Source organism: Ostrinia nubilalis, chromosome 16, assembly GCF_963855985.1.
Source record: "Ostrinia nubilalis chromosome 16, ilOstNubi1.1, whole genome shotgun sequence".
NCBI lineage: Eukaryota > Metazoa > Arthropoda > Insecta > Lepidoptera > Crambidae > Ostrinia > Ostrinia nubilalis.
The window spans coordinates 6843040-6849266 of NC_087103.1; positions in this window are offsets into that span (position 1 = coordinate 6843040).

The following is a 6227-nucleotide window of genomic DNA, read 5'->3' on the forward strand; positions in this document are numbered from 1 at the left end:
ATTAATTACAAGCAACAAAAGCACAATTCTTTTAGGTAAAATATATTTTTAAAATCAGCAACAACGTGATGAAAAGATCTTTTCAAAATGGTTCTTTGATTCACTCTCCTGCTTATTTTACATAACAAATTTTTTATTCATTTATACCCAGGCGTCAGAGAAAAATAAGAACGTTGTTGTTTGTTCAAGGGAATTGTGATTTATTAAACAGTATTCATGAAAATAATTTATTGCTTTCGCAATGGGATTTCGTAAATATTTTTATTAGCTTTGTTCCTTCTGTATTTTATACAGAACCTAAAGCACTAATTCATTTCAAGTTTGTACCTAATTAACAAAACGTTGCAATTTTTTATGTCCCTTGTCCCTTCGCCAGGTTCTGGCTACATCTTTATTTAGGGTTCCGTAGTCCTGACAAGGAACCCTTATAGTAGAGATGAAACGGTTATCCTGTAATTATCCGGTAGGCCGGATATCCGGCCTAAATTTACTATCCGGTCGGATACCGGATAGTAACTCACTATCCGGCCGGATATCGGATATTAAAAAACTACGACAATTTCCTATTAAGAAAATGAAATACATTATTCTTTGAGGTAAATATCAATAAAATGGCTTATATTAATGACGGCTTTTATTTAAAGTTCAAAAGGTTACAAAAAAGCCATTATTAAGGCCTTTCAAAAAACTAATTTCTTTTTCTGGGCTATTCACTCAAATGACGAATACATAAATAGTAAATATCTATTAATGTCGAAATATTGCCAAATAAAAAAGGCGATCTTTTTTTCACTGATGGTCTGATGACGTCATGATGCATGCAGTTCAGTCAGATTACGCAGCAAGTAAAGTAATTTAATTTTCGCTATTCAATCACACACTCACGATAGCAACCGAAATCGGCCGAATTGATCTGCCCCCTAGACAAGTGGCAAAATCTGACATTCTATTCGGACGGATTCGATTTTAGAAAAGTGTGACTAGTCTAGTCTACTAATAGACTAACTGATCGCGTTCGAAGCACCTGTGCGGCGCTAAACTCGTCACGACATGCAACGAGACAATGGGCCAACTAACTATCCGGCCGCCGGATATCCGGCTATCCGGCCTAGCAGCTGGCCGGATATCCGGTATCCGGTATCCGGCCAAACAACTATCCGTTTCATCTCTACCTTATAGTTTCGATATGTCTGTCTGTCTGTCTGTCCGAGGTTTTGCTTGGAAACTATTGGCATAGTATACAGGGTGTCCCGTAATGTAACGTCAAGCCGGAACTGTTATGCTGGTTATCAGAAAAATATAAAAAAAAATCTATGTTGCATTTTGTCAAAATAATAGGCATTTAAAAAAAAACAAAAAATTCTACTCCCGGTGACAGTCTTTTTACTCGTGTTGCCACAAATCTTCACTTTTTCCAAAATTTTTTTTGTTATGTAGCCCTGAATAATCCTTCTCTAAATTGTTATCAAAATTACAAAACTAGCTGCACCAACTTGGATGAAAAAAATACATTATTCCCAAAAAAAATATCAAAATAAAAATTTTGCCTAGTTTAAACTGACTGTACTGAAAAAAAATTGTACTACGCGAGTGTGGCAAGTGACGTCATAATTTGGCGCATTTAGTAAGGATTCCAAAATGGTATAACACTTTGTAAAATCTTGCTGTAATTGTCGACAATTTTTGTTTATTGGAAATAATCCCGTTTTTAACTTTATCTACCTTGGTTAAAAATATTATTCTAATGTGCCCAAAATTCAAGTTTCTGGCTTAAGTGAGGTGGAGAAGCCATTTTAAAAGGTATGAGCGGGACGGAGAGGGCCATCTTACCAAGCAGGGATGTTATGGATATCCGTAACCGTAACCGAAACTATCGTATATCCGAAATAAAAAAATATCCATAACCGTAACCGAAACTGATTCAAAAGTTACGGATAGTTTCGGATAAAGGCGGAGTCTAAGGGTACAATTCCAAACTGCAAAACTCTATGAAATCTGCAGTATACACGCCGCAGCTGCAATGCCGCGCTGCCGATTTCATAGTTTTGCAGTTTGCGGTCTGCGGCCCGTCTTGGAATTGTACCTTAAATCTTAATATTTGTTACCAACTTGTCTGGCATTCGCTGGCACCATCTAATATGCCAGCCTGTTTTACCTTTAACATACATAGGTGTCGTCTTAGTTGGTACATAAAGTAGCTATGTGGGTCACGCTCACGCAGCATCTTGCTATTTGTATTATACCTACATTTTTAAAATTCTAATAATTCCGTAACCGAAATTATCCGAAACTTTCGGATAATCTGAAATGATTTCATATCCGTGACCGTAACCGAAACCGGTATAACATTATTCTAATATCCGTAACCGTATCCATAATCGAAACTTCATATCCTTATTATCCCTGTTACCAAGTACAAGTGCAGAGCAGTAGTAAAGGCGCGCGCGCACGGGAGACTTTTGTCACAGTCAACTACTAATTACTGTCATGGTGACAAAAGTTTCTGTGACTGACTGTACGGTAGTCAGTCACAGAAACTTGAATTTTGGGCACATTAGAATAATAATTTTTAACCAAGGTAGATAAAGTTAAAAACGGGACTATTTCCAAAAAACCAAAAATTGTCGACAATTACAGCAAAAATTTACCAAGTGTTATACCATTTAAATGCGCCTTAATCCTTACTAAATGCGCCAAATTATGACGTCACACTCGCGTAGTACATTTTTTTTCAGTACAGTCAGTTTAAACTAGGCAAAATTTTTATTTTGAATTTTTTTGGGAATAATGTATTTTTTTCATCCAAGCTGGAGCAGCTGGTTTTGTAATTTTGATAACAATTTAGAGAAGCATTATTCAGGGTTACATAACAAAAAAAAAATTTGGAAAAAGTGAAGATTTGTGGCAACACGAGTAAAAGGACCGTCACCTGGAGTAGAATTTTCAGCTTTTTTTTAAATGCCTATTATTTTGAAAATATGCCACATAGATTTTTTTTTATATTTTTCTGATAACCAGCACAACTTGCCTCAACACCCAGTTCCGGCTTGACGTTACATTACGGGACACCCTGTATATTAATCACGCCGACAAAACGGTAGAATAAAATTTAGAAAAAAAAAAATTATTGTTGCTCCCCTACATGTAAAGTGGGGATGATTTTTTTTTCATCTTCTACACCATCGTGTGGGGTATCGTTGGATAGCTCTTTTAAAATGGCTTAGGGGTTACTAAGACTATTTTTCGATTTAAAAGGATGATTTATGTACGTAATAGTTACAATGCTTACTATGCCATAATTTCAGCCTAAACTTGAAGCATCTACATAATGTGTGTATGAAACTAATCTCAGTTTTGTTTGTCAGACATTATGACAGAGCTAATTAGCTTTATCAGCAGTAATTAATTTACGAAGAAATATCAGCTGTTTATTTTATTACAGAATTACGATATTATCGCGGATAATATTGGAAAATAAAACATGGATAAACTGCATCGAGTTCCTGGTTCAAGTTGGGATTATGCAAAATAGTTTCCAATGTAAATTGAGCGTCTGCTAACCTTGGGCATGCTGCTTTACGAGCCTGGGCTATGTTAACTACCTATGTATTTTTAAACGGTATTTTAACTAGCAAACAAGTATGAATACCTACTGCTGTTGCACTTTTATTCAAAAATAGCTGAGCTATTTTATTTAAAAACTCAATTTTGGATTGCTTGTAGTAGGTATACAATAGTACAACTACTATGGTGAACTCAATATCTGTGAAGTTAACTCTAATCGGTTTTATTAAAAACCCAGTGCCAAAGTCAAAAGAGGCAACATTTAGATACAAAAAGTTAGGACGAGAAAGCCTTCTGATTCTTTTTCAGACACGCTACGTAACAATTCAAAATCAAAAAGCAAAAAGTATCTTAACAACCTAAAGGCTGGGTTGCACCATCTTTTTTGTCTTTAACAAACGTCAAAAATCTGTCAAACTCCATGCAAAAAACATCGGATAGCGTTACAGTTACCGTTAAAGTTAGATGGTGCAACTAAGCCAAAACAAAACGCAATAAACTTAGAAGTGTTGAGGCTGAGGTAACCCAATGTCAGTGGGCGGGCAGCATCATTACTCTTTGTCGAAGTTCGCTCGCCAGCCGCAGGCTCAATCTCCGGCGCTGAAGACTTAGATTACCTAGGCTCCGAAGCTGTTTAACATCTAATAAAGACTTTTTACCGCAGTCACGTATTTAATTAAACTGATGACGCAACTTTGTATAAATGGGCTTTAATACTTGTGTTTCGTGCCAATATACTTTTCTTAAAAGGTTTTGATTTTGTTACATTAGGTTACAGCTATTGCTCCTTCTTTCTTCCCTCCTTACTTTCAACTGCATCTTCGTTATTATAGTCAATTTGTTTCTGGCTAATTAGAGAGAGTCATGCTCTTGCAGTAGAGTCTAAATGACTTGATGATGATTATGATTACCACAAAAGGCGTTGCAGTCATACATACGTAGAACGCGCGTTAGTACACCGTGTATTATTTTTTATGCACTTTCACATAATTTCATTTCCATTCTAATCGAGTTTGACATCTGTATAATACTGGGTGGCGCAAAAGTACTGGCACTAAAGAAAATACTTTTTTTTTTTTATATGACATTTTCTATCATTTTTTTGTTGAAAATTGTGTAGTGAACAAATGTAAAATACACTGAAAATAAACATGGACCGTTTTACTCCCCAAGAACGTGGAATAATTGTGTCAATGTTCTTACGGACGCTTTTCCAGGCCGAGTTATCTCTCGTTTTGGCGATTTGCCTTGGCCTGCAAGATCACCCGATCTGACCAGTCCAGACTTCTTTCTTTGGGGTTTTTTGAAATCTCGGGTGTATGTGAACAAGCCACAGACTCTCGCAGCTCTAAAAGAAAACATTCGTCAAGAAATAACGAACATATCGCAGGAAGTGTTACGGCAAGTTATGCAAAATGTCATAAATAGGGCTCAAATGTGTATCAACTCTGGAGGTCACCATTTAAAAGACATCATCTTTAAATCCTAATGGTACGAAATTTAATGGCACAAATATACATATAAAGGACTCTTTCTCAGAGATAAAATAAACACATGTGTTGCTCTGTAAAATAAAAGATTTATTTAATATTAATACATTTCCCATTGAAATAAACTAAATTCCTTATTCATTGGCTATAACACAAACCTGTAAAATAAAAGAAACGACATTTAAAGTTTATTAATATCTCTTAAAATATCTTCATAATTTCCACAATGACTTTTCACTATGACATTTTTTGACAGACATTTTAAGTCATAGACAAATCATAGACCTTAAAGTAAAAAGTATTTACTTTACATCTCCCCCCTTTGAAAAAGAAATTTACAGAAGTAAATTTTCTTTAATATCAGTTCTCTTTAATGTTCTGTCTCTTCACTTTCTGTCTCTTCTTCTCCTTGTATTGTGGATACTGGTACAAGTTTTGTAAGGAGAAGGAGTTCCGCAGGGGTCCATTCTGGGTCCATTCTTGTTTCTTATATACATTAATGATCTACCATATTTTGTTAAGGACTCTTGCGAAATCGTGTTATTTGCTGATGACACGTCTTTGATTTTTAATATCGACAGAAGTAAAAATAACTTTGACGATGTAAATAATGCACTAACAAGAGTTTTAAGTTGGTTCACTACAAATAATTTACAACTCAATGCAAAGAAAACAAAATGTATAAAATTCTCTTTGCCTAACGTAAAAACAGTTAGTACTCAAATAGAACTTAATAATAATGCAATCGATCTGGTAGACTCTACTGTATTTCTGGGAATTACCCTGGATTCAAAACTCCAGTGGGGCCCCCATATAGAAACTCTGGCGGGAAAGCTCAGCTCAGCGGCTTTTGCAATAAAAAGGATACGGTCATTAACCGATGTTTCAACAGCTCGCTTAGTCTACTTTAGCTACTTTCATAGCCTAATGTCATATGGAATCATGCTATGGGGCAAAGCTGCAGATTTTGAAACAATATTTATTTTGCAAAAACGTGCGATAAGATACTTGTATAAAATGAAAGCAAGAGCATCCCTTAGAGAATTGTTTAAAGAAATTGGCATTCTCACGGCCGCTTCACAATACATCTTAAACTGTATTCTATTTATTCAAAAAAATATTACTGAATTCAAAAAGAAAAGTGATATTCACCAAATTAACACTAGAAATAAA